We start from the raw sequence: 18,143 nt of genomic DNA, 5'->3' as shown, positions 1-18,143 counted from the left end.
GACTCTGAATTAGAACTTGGCTTCAGTCCCACATTCTCCTCAGAAACAGGGCAAGAATTTGGGTCTGGATCAATGGTGTCACAATGTTGCAAGCCTTGAGCCACATCTAGTCCTTGATGATCCCTTGCAGCCTACACAACAGTCATTCATGTAATAGCTTCTGATAACGTACATGAAAAATATGCCCTCAACCTGCACAAGTCAAGATTGTTCTTTAAAAGAAGACCTACTAAAGACCGATGGCTTCTTACCATGTGCTTCCTTGGCTTCGGGACCTTCTATAGAAGGATCATTACCTTACCCATAAAGCCTTCAACAACATGCCCAATCCCCGAGACTGGTCTCAGCTTCGATTAGACCAGGAGCTTGTTCGAGGATGGGGAAGCCATAATGACCCAACTCACCTTATGAAAGGCCACACACTAAGTAGTCAGCTCATTGCCTTAATTTATTTTTTCTTGAGCTAGATTGAACCTAGACCAAGGGCATAACTTCTTTTTTTCCAATGTGAAAACACAGGAATAACTATGTAATAACCAAAAATATCACAATCTTCAATTCATCCTTTTTCAAATTTTCCAACCTTAAGTTCATTTTTTTTCTATTTAAATTTGTTAACGTTACAACCATCAATAAAGTGGATATTCCTTTACCCAAAAGCGTAAGAGGGCAGATCAATCATATTTAAATTAAATTCTCGTGTAATTTGTACAATTCACGTGTTTACACAACCTTGAGTAATGAAATACAAGTTGTAACAAGCAAACCCCAATGGTGGAAGAAAACCAAAAAAAAATGTGACTTTTACTTCACATGCAGATGGTATGGCCATGCTACTTTATGTTAATTATATAGGAGCCATGATCTCTGAGAATATGGCCCAACTTTAAAGCAGCATGAAGGGTCATGATTTTCCACTTACAGTTAGGTCATGTTTTTCCATTCTACCACTACTGCAAATTATGATTTTGTTCTCCAAAAGAATGCCCCCTAGATCACGGGGCATGTGTTAAGTAAAAGGAACTCTTATCAGTAGATATTTTTGTTGTTTATGAGATTAATTTAACAATCCACCTCCCATTTTGTGGGGTGTGGTACCAGGAAAACAAATTTTACACCATCCAGAAATGTAGGTTACTCAATAATGTTATCCCTTTTTCATTAATGTGCTCATATCTATTTCATATCCACTGGCAAGCAGGTAGCCATAAAGAAGATGATTTCATGTATCCAAGACACCGGGTAGACACCAATGGTTGCAATCTTTCTTGTGGAGTGGATCTAGTCCATGCCCATTCCCCAAATAGTATAATGAGGAATGACCATCCTTTCTGAATTCGATCAAATATGTTATGTTTAATGATTGCACATTCTTCTTGCCATTGAGTTGTCTGATTGCTTCAAACATGATCTGGTTACTTACTGGCTCCCATTGAAACCAAGTAGAAATAAACTCTATCCAAGTTTCCTTATGACACTTCCCTCTAGTTTTCGAGGACCCTCCTATGAATTTTAAGATGTTGAAAGACACATATATGAGATTAAGCTTTTAAATACAAGTATACCCTTAAAAATCTTCAAATCCTACCATTTAAGAGGAAAGCATGTTGCAATATTTGAGTCATGAGCTTGTGACCAATTCAAAATAAAAATCACATAGAAGAATTGTTCTATTTTCTTTTCTCACATCTAGTACATAGATGTTTCATCCTATGAATTGAAAGCATTTTCCATGGACTAGTGAGGCCAAAATTATTTGTAGTGAATAGGAGCATAGCTACGCAAAATAGATGGGTTTTCTCAGATTTGACATGTTGGAGAAACCATTCAACCCATGTCTTCATTACTCTCTGGAATGTGGTTTCAACATCCATCTTCATGTCCACTGTATTTCCCTCTTGGAAATAACAACCCCTACAAAAAGCTTCTGTCAAAACATTACATTCCTTAAACTTACATGGTTTTTTTATCCTAAAGAATGAAATATCAAAAACCATACATACCCTTTAATTGTATTTCCATAGTTCCACCAGTGTCCTATGTTGAACATGAGCACATCCCCATTAGACCATAAATGTGAAGTATAATCTAGGGTGTCGACTATCAGCGTGGTTTATACCTCATGAGGAACTCCTCTAGGTGGGCGGCCATGGAAAACTGGAAATGGCGCCCTGTAATACTCTATTGTACAATTGTAATCTACAAATCTGAAGGACAGAAATCCCATGTGTTTTTTTATGGGATTTCCATTGACTTCATAAATATGTTTCTTGTTCGGAATTGCTTCTACAAGCATGCAAATCAGAGACTCCCATTGGTTCCTCCCAGTGGAATCACCCACAAAAACCACATGTATGTTGTAGATCCTCTTCAAGAAACCGCTTATATTGAACCTGAAGTTCAATTCAAACTGGACATTAAATCTATTTAATGAATGTTGAGAAGAATATACGTTCAGAAAAATACAGAGACAAACAAATCAATGTTTTCAAACTTATAACCACTCAACATTTATCAACATTGTATATTGGTGCTAAACCTTTTTTCCCATTGAGCATTTTATGAACAATTATCAGATCAATGGCAATTGGTAAACTGGGTGCAAATTTGATGAACGCGCATGAACTCTCGATGACAATGGAATCTAAAAAAACATCATATTATTTGCAAAATTCTATTGCTCTCAATGGGGTTGGAGTTTGACGATCAAGGCGGTGGGATGTGATGCCACCCACCAAGGTTCAATTCCCTTAGAGAAAGGAATAACCATTGAGATCGGGTGCAAGTTCTGGGTGATTTCAATGGAATAGTGCACTCTATTCTAAAAGCTTAGCTAAACAAAAGCTAAACAGAAAATCCTTGTGTTCAGTGGTTTGTTGCACTTCAAAAACAAAAAGAATCATTTGTCCATAACTTCTAAAATCACCTATATCCCAGAAAGAAAAAAAATGATACTTTTACTTTGAGCTAGCAAAACTCAGAGCTCCAACCAACAAAGCCTACCTTGCTAAACATCCTGAAATCCCAAGAGAAGCTTAGTCAATCCTAAAATCCTTGGATTATCAAAATATTCACATTTTTCGTTCAGTGGGAAGGAAAATAACCACGTTATCACAGTGGCAGACAAAGCTTAGGGTTCAAATAAAACACCCACAATAGTTCGATGGCTTAGCAGGTCACACCAGTGACTTACAAATAAAAGGGCTACAGTAAGATTATTTCAGTCTAGAATTTCATTGAATTGGTAATTTTCGTAGAAATCAAACACGAGAAGGAAAGATTGTTATAATTGGTGTTGGCCTAATAGGGTTTTATAAGCACTAGAGGTCTCTTAGGTGGATGAAAGTGGTCCATTGTTGTGGGTTCAGTATTCAAGGAAAATGGCCATTGGGTCACTCTGTAAATCTATGTAACATGAATAAATAGAACAAATGGACATATGTCTCACAAATTTAATAGAGTCCCTATGGAGAGTGGATCCACGGACAATTTAATGTTCAGAAAAGGGTATTAGAGGGTGGTTGATACATTGTTGCATAGAAAACAATAATTTCATTTTTTTCCAAAATTACAATTTTTTTAAATTGCAATTTTGAAAAGTTCATAAAAGCAGAATGTTAAGCCTTAGTTACTAGATTTTGAATTGGATTTTACACTAAGGCTAACTGCGAGAAGCTCTACACTGAGCAAGGTAGTCATCTATGGTCGTGAATTTTATAGACAATGAAATTAACATGCTCAAATTCTTCGAGTCAGTTTCAAGTAGTGATGGGATCAATTGCTCGTGTCTGGAATACATTTATCTAATGAAAAACTTCATAGAAACAACTAGAGGTGTTGCAAAAATTACGAGCAAGAACCCACAAAAATGTGAGAGAACAATTATGTGATTTCTAGTGATGTTGCAGGTGAGAAAATAAACCGCCATGATGATTGTTATAACATTGAAAGTAGAGAAGCTTTGAGCTTCTTCTATTTCTTCTCTTTCATCGGTGGAACAATGAATAGGGTGTAGGAATATCATGGAAGTCATGCACACGATGCCCGGTGAGCATGAGCACAAAAGATGTGATGAAAATTGGCCTGACCATTTTCAAGAAGAGAAGCCTATCAGTTTAATTATTGAAATTATATTTTTATATAAATAAATATAATGTTTAAATTTTTTGAAATATTAATATTAAAATTACAATTATAAAAAAAAAAAAATTGCAAGGTGATAATTTTATAGTCAGTGCAACCAACATTGCCTCTCCAATGATCCTCGAGAGCAAGGGAGGTCAATTCGGCATTAAATTCCATTCCGTGGATGTAAAGTTTTTTCTCTCTTCCATTGTAAACTTTTGTACAAAAAAGTGGTCGTCTGGACGGGCAAAAAGAACAGGCCAGTGTCATGGACTACAAAATTGGTTGTCAATAGGATAAAAAATTGGTGCTAAAAGGTGAGGACGAATTCTTTATTTGGTCTATAAATGTTACAATCATTTACCGCGTGATGCTAAGTTCCAAGGGGAATCTCTTGATATATAATCGAATTGGCGGGCTACTCTGACAGAGTTTTGAGAATCGCCTGGATACACTCATGTCGCAGCTTTTACCATATGGTGTTTTGGAGCTTAATATGTTCAGGAAATATAACGATAGGTGTTTATTAAATCAATGGAATTGGGTGTTATGATTTTTTTGGGGGGAATTTTGTGGATTTTAATTTTAAATTAAATATTTTAATCTATAATTAAATTTAATTATTTAAATTCATTGTTTTGGAAGAATTTGTACAATATTTAAATTATATAAAATTAATAATTAATGATTAATTTTTTTATCAACTTACTTAGAAAATAATATATATATATATATATATATATATATATATATATATATATATACATGGAACATTTAATTTGAATTTAACAATTTTAACGATGATCAACATGACAAATGTTTATTCAACCTCACAATTTTAGTTATAATCATACAATTTAGCTTACTCTAATTCTAGAAGGGTCCAACAACTCAAACTATGGATTGTTATGCAAATTGTTGTTCAAATCCCGATCAGAGAAAAATAGAACACAAAAATTCATGAGAAAAACCTGAAGCAATCTTTGTCATCAACATAACCTGATTGTAGGTTATATTCAAGTCAATGGAAAGATAAGCACCCAAGGTCAACCATTGAATTTGAAATTGGACCCTCTGATCCAACGAACCCTGGCCCCGTATGGGGATGTTGTACGAGTTCTCTATCATGGTTTTCTCCAATTTCCTGAAGGCTTCCGATATATCATAATGGAGCTCAACGCGAACATAAAGCTTTATTTGCATACCTCGTTGAGATTGACAGTAGAAAATAATTTCTTCATCGATTTCTTCAATGGTATATGTTTCTTTCCCAACTACTGTGTCCCTTACGATATTGATGCAGCTACGAGGAATCAATTATTTTTCAAGCAGGTATTTGTGTCTGCCTCAAGCAAGCTTGGATGAATGCAAGAGCCTCTGCGTGTCCAACTACTATTATGTAGCTGAGTTTTATTGGCAATCTTCTGGATCTTTTTTGCGTTACGAAGAGATTTTATCTATGAGAATCATCTAGGATCGAACCTAGGTAGCGTTCATAAAGGTCATGGATGATTTAGCCTAGCCAATAGAAAAACTTGGAGGTATTGTTTCTGGAAGCAGGCACGGAACATCGTCCGCATCAGTTTGGGGGCTCGTCTGTTGTTTATAATAATTTTTTATTTTCTCTTTTCCCTACTGTGACACAAGCAAAGGATGAGAAAGGCGGCGACACCCAAAGGCGACGACGGATTGTTGAAGACACTAGAAATCTATTGGCATAGAAATATGTGGAGACCACGATCATGCAGCATGGGGAAAGTTCACAATTGAGAATAAATGTCTTTCACACACCACGGGACATATGTCATCACAGGACAAAAAGGATAGATGAAGGTTGGGCTCACCATTTTCAAGAAGAGGCGCCTATCAGCGTAAATATAAATTTGTATAAAATGTATAATGAATGTTTGATATAATTTTATCAATAATCAAGTTGTGTATAAAATCAATCAAGATCTCATTGACAATGACTTTTCACATAGCTTGTGCCACATTAATAAGTTAATTGGACAAACACGATTACCATACCACATATGAACGTAACTACATGTTGTTGATAATATCTTTAATAATCATCTCGTTGCAAAGTAGAGTGTTATTAATGTGTACGTTAATAATTATCCTCTACTTGCATATATGTATATGCAATATAACTTATAGAAGAAGTCGTCTTTTTGGGACATTTTTTCTATTTAATTTTAACTAAAATCCAATAGAGATTTTTAAAAACTTAGGTTTAAGTTGTTTAATATGTAGAATTTGAGTGTCACGAGGGGGTTTCAGGGTGTTGAATCTATTTATGCATTCAAAAAAACATTTTAAATAACAAAAATCACATTCTTTATTGAAATTATTTTGTCAAATTTCAGTGAAAAAATCTATTCCATCCATAAGTTAGACTACGCATATATATAAACTAAGAATGTGTAAAAGTGCAAGCATGTCGCATTATATAATGCAATGGTCAATTTTCTTGCTATTTTAATTGTGAGTAGTTTTTAAGTGCGACTTTTTGAAAAGTTTTCCGATCTAATTTTTTTAGAATCTGGGAGGGATTCATTGAATCAAAAGTTTTACTGGTGAATTCTTCACAATCGAAGTGTCTGAGGGGTTTTTGAGGGCTTGAAACGATATATCCAGTAAAAAATCTAGTTTAAACAACACAAATAAAGATTTGGACGCAATTTGTTGTGTCGAATTTCGACCAAAAATCTGCCGAAAACTCCAAAAAGTTGCACTTAAAGACAACTTCTAATTGTAATTTTTATTAATATAAAGTTGTATTTTTTTATTGCTTTTGAATCTAATATTAATTATATTTAAACTAAGCGAGAGTAGGGACATGTATCCCTTGTTAAAATTTGATAGCTAGTTCATATCTTTCAAAGTTTATTAATTAAACTAAGCAGCAGCGAACGCTAGCTAGCCGGCCTTGTTGTGAGGCTGCGAGGGTGCTCTCTAAATTTGAAAATGATGTTGAATAGATTAGTTTAACTATTTGATGGTTTTTGTTTGTGGATTTTGTTTAAATTTATGAGAAAATTGTTGAAATTATAATTTTGAATTGTACTCAAGTATAATTTGAGCGTTTTTAAAGAGTGAAAAAATATATATATTAAAATTATATTATAAATAATTTAAAAATACATTTTTTATAAAATTATATTATAAACAATAGAAAAAAACAATTTTTTATTGAAAATTATATTTTCAAATGAAAAAAGTAAAAATCAAATAACTAAATTGGGCATATAGACAAATATAGATCTCATTAAAACACAGTGAGCTGATACCCTGAGATCATGTAAGAATTAAAACACAACCAACTCAGACCCCAAGATCATGTCAGATTGGAATATAATTTTCAAATTTAAAAAAAAAAAAATCAAATAGCTAAGTTGGGAAAATACACAAATCTAGATCTCATTAAAACATAGCTAGTTGAGACCCCAAGCTCATGTAAGAATTAAAACACAGCAAGCTCAGACCCCGATATCATGTCATATTGCAATGTAATTAAGGACATCTTGTTGTAGAAACTCAAAAGAACAAATGCACATAAGTTTTCATAGCATAAGCGATATAAAACCCACTAGAAGATGGGAAAACTCAAACAAGAGGCCATATATGAAAGCAATTCTTAAGGGTGGTGCACTAATCCAATCATTAGCTTAATGCATGGGCATGGTGATGTATACCATGGATGAAGCTTTTACATTCCCCAATTACTTCAGTGAATTTTCTGGTGTCTAGATTTCTGACGGATGTGACTTGCTAGTTGTAGATGGGACGACGACTAGTTGTTCGAGGGATGGGGAACAATGTTCAATTAAGCCAAGTTACTGTTGAATTAACTCACCCATCTAACCTTTTGGATCTCGATGACACCTCGACTCTCATCCATGTCAAGTAGTAACTGGAGCGTGCCCTGTTGAGCAGAGAGCAGGAGTGTAATTCGTTGTGAACGAAAATTTAATACCAACATAAAAGATTCGTAGAGGGCATTAGTGGAAATTTCTTGTGTTAGTCTATCCAATACTTCGCACGCCCAAGTCACAAGTAATTTTCTCACAAACTAACCATTAAGAAAAGCTTCCATTTTTTATGTGGTCATGCCTGCTTATTTGTGCAAGACCTTGAGAGTTAGTAAACAATAAACACTAAATAACAAAGCATTAAGATCACATTTTTTATGTGCATACATTTAAGGTTGTCGGTTAATTCATATTTTTATATTGTTGTTCACATGGTTTTCCATATCCCATGCAAAATACTCGAATGGTTAGCCATATTAATGATGATAAATTAGTAATGTAGTGTAACCGTTGGCATATTTTCTTGGTATTTTTATTGGTTCAATTTTTCTAGAAATCAAACAATAATTTTTTTGAAAATGTGTTAAATTATTATTATTTTTAATTTTTTTGGTGCAATAAATTAATACATAGGGCCAAATTAATGAACATTGGTATTTATTTACAGAACGAACTTTCAATAATTCAATATAGGTGTTTTGAACTCATTATGCATCAGAATTTGGGAGAAGTTGAATTATTGGATAAAATAACCACATTCAAAAATCTTAATTGAAAACTTTATTGCCTCTCAAAAATGTTAAACCTTACCAATAATCTATTTCTTTGTCCCTATATGTATTTCAACTCTTGTATATTCTAATTGTTGTGTATGTATTACAAACTCCTCAATTCTACCCTTATTGCTCCTCAAGATTTTTTTTATTGTCACCCATATCAAAGCCATTTTTACTAGTTTTACTTGCCATCCTTCAAATTTGGGAACAGGGAAACTCTTCATGAAAACAATTTCAGGGTCATACATGGCACGATCTTATTTTTATAATGTCTCAGTAATTACAAAAAGAAAAGAAACAACAAATTATACACAGTGGTGAAAGTATTAACAAGGTGTATTTCCATATTGGAGTACATATAAGTTAAAAAAAAATATTGAAGTCGAGGTTTACCATGATCACAGTCAGTTGAATTGTCTTGCATTCTAAAATTGCAATTCCTAGTAATATTACGATAAGTATAATTGTTACAGTTGCCAAGTTGTCATAATAATTGTCCATAACTACATTTCTCACCTTCAATAATATTATTCTTTTACATATGTAAATGTGTATCTAAATCATTTGCATTAATAGAAACTAAAATTATAGAAAGAAGGGTTTACCATGAATATTTTCATATTTATAAATGGTTTAAACTTTCCTTTGTTGCACTCATATTTTTTTTAGTAAGTCGTGGGACATAATGTCTTGTATAAACAAACAAATTAAGATTTTTTAACATGAATTTTGCAGTTGAAAACATAATGGGAAGTGTGAATTATTGTTCCCAATTATCTTAGATAAATCCAATCAAAATTTTGTGTTTTCCACTGGCACTTTAAAATTCTGTCATACACTTTAATTTGATGATTAAAGACTAAGGTAGACAACATTTTACAATAATTAAATTTGTATTATTTCAAGATTTTACATTTTAATTCAGAATTTCAAGATTTTTGTCTATTGTCACCCGTATCAAAGCCATGCCCCGCTCCTAATTTAGAGCGACTCCTCACCCGTATAGCTCTCGCTAGTAAAATACACTTTCATGTGTATACTGAGGAAACCTTTCAAACTAAATGATTGGAAAAGGAGGAAAAGATATAATTATGATCAATGTATTTTTGCAATAACTTTATATAACTAAGTAGATGGATAAAAATACCAGTTCGTTTGTCTCCAATGTCTTTTAAATTTGAGCTCGTGTTTGTATAAGAATATCCCACTCTTGCACGTGAGTGCATGTTGCAACGGTCGGGGCGGTTGGTTTGCTCACCCCCCGCCGTGATCGAATCCGCGGAGCTGCATGCTGCAGCATATTCAGACCCATGGCAAATTATCAAAAACTGATATGACGGTTGTCAGCTGAGTTCTGACACGTATTTGTAATATATGTATAAAAAAAGAGGGCCCATGATGCTTCTGTAGGGAACTAGCCTCGCCCATTATATATATATATATATATATATATATATATATATATATATATATATCCCACTCCAGCAAGAGACTCCAAAAAAAGTAAATTAGCCACTGCTAATTTTTTAATTTACCCAAACGAATGGTTATGTGAACGAACAATATAACAAGGTGAAGATTATCCAAGCAAAATTTTATTGGGGATCTTGGGAACATTTAAAATTTGATGAAAATGAGTGAAGTTAATTGTTTGACTTTGTTTTTTATTTTATCTATTGAATTTTGAAACATTACTTTTGATTTTACCTATTTAAGTTTGAAATATTCTTGAAACTTAGAAAAGTTAATTATTTGATGTTGACTTTGCCTTTCTTGTTATATATTTAATTTTGAAATATTTTACTTTTATATATTTAATTTTGAAACATTCCTAAAATCTATGATCAAAAAATTAATATTTCTAATATTCATAATTCCATAGTACTCATCATTCAAAAAAGTGGGTCAATTTCCTAACATAATTTCAATAATTTCCATTTATTTCATGTAAAAGGATTCAAGTGCAAACCAACGCTTCTCTTATTTAATCAAAATGGGCCTATCTCTTTCGATTCTCCATAGGCTATTGATGAGCATCTTGGACCTACAATTAAACAATATTATAATTATTATTGTCATACTTTAATAACTCATGCTATGTTTGCATGCTAATCATTTTTTGATCATTTGGATATAAAATAAAAATAAAATTATACATGGCTCATGAAACAACATGTTTTATTTTTTAAATTTCCATTGTAAATAATAGGAACAACATGGCTCATTTATGATTAACAAGAAAGAAATAGATATGAATATTGATTCTTATTTGAAAATGTTTTTATGATGGTTTTAACATCACTATTGTTTACATGTCAATTTATAATGGATACAAGATATGCTTTTGGAAACCCTTTCGGGAGAAAACCCACCTGGAAAGTGAGGTTTCTTCACTCTCTTTCTCTGTCTATAAATTTGCTGCAAGTACAAAGAAGTTAGTCTTGTGGCTCGTAGGCTTCTACGGTGCACAAAACCTCCCTGTGTTCTCTACCTACTATCCCTCTTGGCTACCTTTGCTCAGTTATGGAACAAAATGTTCTCGAAAGGATGTAATGCCTCTTCCTCCTAGTGGCCCGATTATAAGACAACCTAATAGCCTACTAATGGTTAAGTTTGACTACATTAACTCTTAACGAGAGTTACAATATAGACTCTTCTAGAGTCTTTTACATCAAAAACACCTGGCTAGTCCCTTTTCTATGAATAATGGGGGTTGACGTGGCATCCTCCCGAATTATAGGTGTGAAAACTGGAAGGTCAACTTCTAATTGGCATAACCTTTGCATACAGACTCTGACTGATGTGCTTCTTGCGTCATTGGAAATATTTGTGTGTAGAATAGCATAAAAACGTTTGGGGCTAAAGTGACAAAGTTTTAAACCCCAAAAAATGTTGTTTGATGCCTCAAAACGCTCCTGGAAGGTTTCAGACACTGTTTCGCCAAAATGGATCTCGCCGGTAAAAACAGTCGCATGAGCTGATTCCTCCACTTTTTCCACTTCGAATGCATCGAGATGGATGAAAAACAATATAATGTCCAATCTAGATCATTTATATTGTTATAATTTTATCATATTTTTACATTTAATTCTATTTGAGTCACATACTTATATCTATGTATAATCTAATGTTCAGAGTAATGAATATACATCTCCCAAAAGACCTTTGCACATATATGTCGGTGGACGTGATAATCAATGTGTGTGTGAGGTTATTTTGTTGTTATCTATTTTTCTGCATAATTTTCATTTGCATGCATACACTAATTACAGTTAAATTTACAAATCTAGAGTTTTAATAAAACTGTAATAGTATAGAAATTCAGAATTTTAATATATTATTATCATATATGTTGTGACGAACTGTCTAGCGGAATATCCATGACAATTTAAGAATCAATATATAAATATAAACGTATTTTGCAATATGACATTAGATGTGAAGATGGTTGTAGCATTTGAACCATTTCATTTCCATATTTCTTAAGACTTTGACCATCTTGTGGGGTTTTCATTGATTCCACTAGTTCAAAAGGCAACACCTGCACCATAAATAAGAAACGACATATAGATTTAAAAAAATTAAATATATATAATCAAAACAAATCAAAGATAACAATATAAAATATAGAACATCCATTTCTCATCCCATCGTTATAGTAAAACATACCAATTTATATATTAATGCTTTTGTGGAATATGTTATATGGATTAAAAAATTACTGGCCCAATAACCCCTTGAAATCTTGGTGAGCGTCATAATGGTTGGTAGCTGGAAGTTTGTTGTATATTCAAGTCTATGGATCTATATTTAGCAACCAAACTATGTGGAGATCTCTCTAGGGAATTTTGTTGATTAGGCTATGCATATCAATAACAATGGGAAATTAGTATACAATTTATAATAAAAGTAAATATGATTTAATGTTAAAATGTCTTGAAAAGTAATACATGCAAAAAAATGCACTGAACTATGTAGTCATTGTTATTATTAGTTTCATCAAGGTTTAATATATGGGTATGACCATCTAATCCTTCTTCCCCTACATCATCAAGAACCTTCGTCCTTACTTTCCGTTTTAAAACATTATCTATGCACTTCATTGTGGCATACGTCTACGAGGTAGACTCCGATCCCAACAATGAATTTTTTCACAAAGTTTTTGCTTTGAAGTATCACTGAGTTGATCAAATGTAGCAACTGACTGTGAAAACAAGTTTCAAGGAATTTAGACCATAACAATAAATTTATATTATTAAAATGCATATGCACATAAATACCAATAAATACTTACAACTAAAACAATTTCTACATTGACAAATGTTTTATATGCTTGTTGGCGTGCACGACATAACCTTGCATCTAAATCATATTGTATTTTTTCATTTTTCATTTTAACTGCACTTGTTGATTTGGCAGCGCATTTAGCATTTGCATCTCTTACCCAACATCTTTGACATGGAGGAATTGGAGGGATATTGTGTATGATAGCACGATGGTGATTAAGGCCAGATAATTTATATTGAATCAGGATCCCAACACAATCATCAACAAGACAAGTGAACACTTGCTTGGTGCCTTTGATAGCTACATCCCATTCATGTCTATTTTCCTCCATTTTCTAAATTCCTTGGGTGAAAATGTGAAGTTGGGTTACAATTTTTATGTTTAGAATTTCATTTTACAATAAAAAGAAACTTGTCAGAAATTTTAGCTTTCTATTACTTATTGGAAATTTTTTATTCACATTTGATATGTCAACTTAGCAATTCTTTACTGTGTGTTCTTTAAAAACCAAGGGATTCATAAAAATTCATGTTTTTTGGCACTAATATATTTTTTGTTAACTTGGCGTTTTTAAAAAAAAAAGTGTTGCAACAATCTAGACAGACTCTACTTTGATATTGTTATATTTACGAAACCAACTAATGCACATCATAATTACTAGAATTTTTTGAATTGAACCAATACGAAAAACTGCATATTTTGAAGATGTTTAGCATGGTGTCAAGTTTCTCAACATATTAGTTAAAAACTAAAAATCTAAAAATTAGCAGAAATTTCTGGGGACTTCTTGCATAAATTGAATTATATTGGGGTCCATGCTCATAGAGAAAAAAATTGTACATTATTGGTCAATTTCATTTTGATGCCTCTGTTGTCATGGCACGGGACCTTTGATGACATACTGAGCAAATAGCCACTCGAGAGCGGCTCGATATCTGGACTCCACCTATGTTGTTGGGAGATGAGAATACATTCTGGCTCATTCCACTATTCTAAATGATAGGATGAATACTCTCACTTTTGAAAATATCAATTCAAATGTCTCTCTCCATCCAAAATCCCCTCCTCTAAGAAGCAATCCCATTACACTCTTCGCCTCACCACTAAACAATCACTCCTCTCAACCTTCCCCCAATAATAACATTCTAACGATACCTTGCCCCACACCCTCTATTACATGCCTCATCTCGAACAACATCCATAGCTTTATCTCAAACCCCCAAACTATACCCCCAATTACACGTCGTAACCCAATCATCAAATCTTCCTCATCAATCATACATAAGCCCCTATCAGCACCCTCAAACACAATACCATGCACCCCCCCCAGCCCCATATAGTGAATCTCGAAAGGAAATATGTGTCCCCAACAATGACTTAATCACCTATTGATCAATTTTTCTCTTCCCCTATCAAATTTGGGGCTCCCTCTGGTCGAACATTCTCCCCTTTCTCAGAAGACACGGAGCTAGAAGTCCTAGTTCGGGAGACGCAATTTTCTCTAGAACCACTAACAATTAAAAAATCTTTCTTTGATTTGGATGACTCCCATCCCTATCATGCTGCCCATAAAAATGTCACCATTCGATGGAAGAAAGGTTCCAAACTCAAAAAAATATCAAACTACACCATTGCCCCATTCAATCTGTGGGAACAATTTCAACAGTCTCTAGTCAACATTGCATAAATCAGTGCCCCTTCATCCTCCCAGACTAGTCACTGGGATCTTATTACCCGAAAAATTCGGGTCCTTGAGCAGATCCCCCCGAACATGACCTTCCATAATGACCATAATGTCACTGAATGTTAGGGGTCTGGGGTCATAGCAAAAATGAAGATCCTTGAAAAGACGATTCCTGAAAATCCTAATTGGCATTCACAATCTTGATATTGTTCTACTACAAGAACAATGAATAGAAAAGATAGGATGTGGGGATACTTACTGCAGGATTGTCCAAATTGGAATATATGTGCAATCACTGCAACTAGATTATCTAGGTGAATGGACACAATGTGAAATCCAGAAACCTAGAAATTTAAGGCTTTCAACACAATAGTGGGTTTACTCATCACGAGGGGTTGAAGAGGCTCCAAAATCCACTTCAAATCATCAATATATATGCACCCTACTCAAATAGAAAGGTGTTATGGAACAACATGGATCACAATGGTTTCCTTGAGCTCAACTCATTGATGCTAGTTGGGGATTTCAACTTCACTGATTCTTCAGAAATATGGGGTTCCCACTATAGGCCTGACTCGTTGGGGACATTCTTCAAGGAATTATTCAATCAGAAAAGCCTCCAAGACATCAAACCAGACCCTATTGGACCCACATGGAAAAATTTGCAATGGGGCCCACAAGGAATTGCAAAACAACTTCACTGATTCTATGTACAATAATTGACTGTAAAAAAATTACAGGAATTGAATTTGACGATCCTCTAAATCAAAATCTCAGATCATTTTCCCATTTTGCTAAAATGATCTTGGGGGACAACAACCAAAAACTCCACCTTTCAAATTTAAGCACTTATGGCTGAAGGATTCAGACTTCATCGTCCTTGTCCAGACCTTATGGCAAACACCTTTTGGAGACCATGGCTCCCAGAAAATGGATAAGATCAATTGTAAATTGAGAGCTCTAAAAGAAAGGGTCAGACGATGGGCTCAGAAGAAGAAAAGGGATCTGACTAGAGAGTTAATCTAGATTTAACATCAGGTTAAAAAACTGGAGGACACTTCTAACCTAGCTTACTTCTATGAACCCATAAAGCAAGAGGTCCTACAGCTGGAGATTCGCAGATCATAAATCTTGATAAGACATAGTGAAGAAATGCAACAAAATAGTCATATTATGTGGGTCGAGGAAGGAGATAAGAACAACAGGTTTTTCCATAAACAAATCAAAATGAGGCAACAAAGAAACTCTATATGGAGCATCAAATCAGAATCAAGTGAACAAATTTCAACACAGTAGGAAATCAAAAGGGAGGCAATGAGACACTTTTGCAACATATTCCGCTCCCAAGAACAAGTCCCACTAAACAAGCAGCGGGAAACATGCGACCTATTTCCTTTTTCGCCTAGCATGGGGGACATTAGGAAAATGGACCACCCCATTACACAAGATGACGTTCTTTCAATCTTAAAATAAATTTTGCAAGGAAAAAGTCCATGTCCAAATGGCTAGACAATGCAACTGTTCATTCATTTTCAAGAGATCATGATTATTGATCTCACTGAGATGGTGGAGGAATCACGTAGCCTTGGTTTGGTCTCCAGTGCTACAAACACTATGTTCATCACCCTGATCCCGAAGGTCCCTCACTCTAGCACCTTCTCTGATTATCGTCCCATCTCTTTGTGCAACACTATCTACAAACTGATCTTGAAAACCATCGCGAACCGACTCAATTTGTTTTTGTCAAAACATATTTATGCTTAATAGTTTGGCTTCCTATAGCATCGACATATCCATGATGTTGTAGTAATCGCACAGGAATGAATTCATTCTATCAAGACCTACCATCTAGACTCCTGCCTCATGAATATTAATCTTACCAAGGCTTTTGACTGTGCCGATTGGGAACTACTCTAAATGATCCTACAAAAAAATTGTCTTGGGTTCACTATGATAAATTGGATAAAAGCATGCATCAAGACTACCTTCTTTGCAATAATAATAAATGACTCACCCACATATTTTTTCACAATTTCCATAGGCCTCAAACAAGGCTGCAATTTGTCTCCTCTAATGTTCCTCATCATTATTGATGGTTTTTCTAGAAAACTCGCTCATGCTCATGATGATGGTCTCATATATGGATGCAGAATCATTGATAGGGTCTCCCTATCCCATCTAATGTTTGTGGACGAACTGATTACATTTGGAAAATCAGACTCTTTTGAATGGAAGGTTCTCTTCAATACCCTCTCTGATTTTGGACTCACCTCGGGCCTTCTCACGAACCAATTAAAGTCCAATCTGATCTCGAGTGAACCTGATGCAGACCGGACCAAGGAGATTGGCAATATCTTCGAGGGTAAAAGTCACTCACTTGGATAATGGTTTCACTTACTTGGGCTTCTTCCTAAAGCCAAATGGATATAAAAGCAAGGATTGGGATTGGCTTCTTAACAAAATTGGTAAGCGACTAAAAAAGTGGTCTCATCGTTGGATCTCTTTGGGAGGGCGTCTCATTCTTATCAAGTTTGTACTACACAACATTCCCATCTACTGGATGCACATATTCAGACCTCCAAAAGGAGTTGTTTGTAATCTCAACGCTAGCATCTCAAGTTTCACATGGGTTGGCACACAACCGAAACGCAAATTTCATCTTTCCAATTCAGAGATCCTCAACCTTACAATCAAAAAAGGTTGTTGGGGACTCTTAAGCAAATCCTCTTTCAACTTGGCTTTGCTTCTTAAAAACATTTGGAGAGTATTTTGCAATGATGGTCTATGGAAACAAATTATCAAGTCAAAATACCTCTAGAACAAAGATCTCATCGAATGGCTTCGTGTTGGTGCCCTAGACCCTCCCAACTACTCGATTTCATGGTGCAACCTCCTACTCACTAATCACTGGTTTTTTGGGAACCTAAAATGGGATGTTGGTATGGGATCCACTCCAAAGATTGGCTTGGACCCCCTCTCACGGTTAACAGGTCCACATATATTATCCCCTGCTCTCATTATTTTTTTGCACAATCAAGGCCTTTTGTGATGAATGGCATAGAAAATGAATATCTCTCCTCTCCTACAACTACACATTGGAAAGACACTACATAGCTAGAAATTTTAGTCCCTCTGATTCCGGAATGGTCAACATACATTTCGAATCTTAAACTCTCTAGGATTGTGCTATCCACAAAAGCAGACAAGTTTATCTAGTTTAGTGGCTAAGAACAGAGAAAGGTAATCATAAATGAAGCATATCGGATAATCTTCCAACTTTCAAGGAATATATCACTCCTCTCTTCATTGGCTCAGTGTTGGAAATGGAATTTTTCTCTCAAAAACAAGTGTTTCTCCTGGTTGGTGGCACACAACTAGATTATAACCTAGGAAATACTCTGTAAGAGAGGCTACCGGGACCAGAGAATATGATTCCTTTTCTTATCAGCTGGAGAG

General features: G+C 34.5%; 1 pseudogene; it reads right to left on the bottom strand.

The window, feature by feature from the left end:
• Positions 1–1,147: 1,147 nt before the first annotated feature.
• On the bottom strand, positions 1,148–14,339 carry LOC149253240 (protein trichome birefringence-like 11; annotated as a pseudogene).
• Between the last annotated feature and the right edge of the window lie 3,804 nt (positions 14,340–18,143).

This window comes from Pinus tabuliformis, chromosome 7, assembly GCF_031772625.1.
Source record: "Pinus tabuliformis cultivar Carrire ecotype Pingquan chromosome 7, CPIR1, whole genome shotgun sequence".
In the NCBI taxonomy this organism is placed as follows: domain Eukaryota; kingdom Viridiplantae; phylum Streptophyta; class Pinopsida; order Pinales; family Pinaceae; genus Pinus; species Pinus tabuliformis.
The sequence above is the reverse complement of the archived record's forward strand: the minus strand, read 5'-3'. Positions and strand labels throughout refer to the sequence as shown.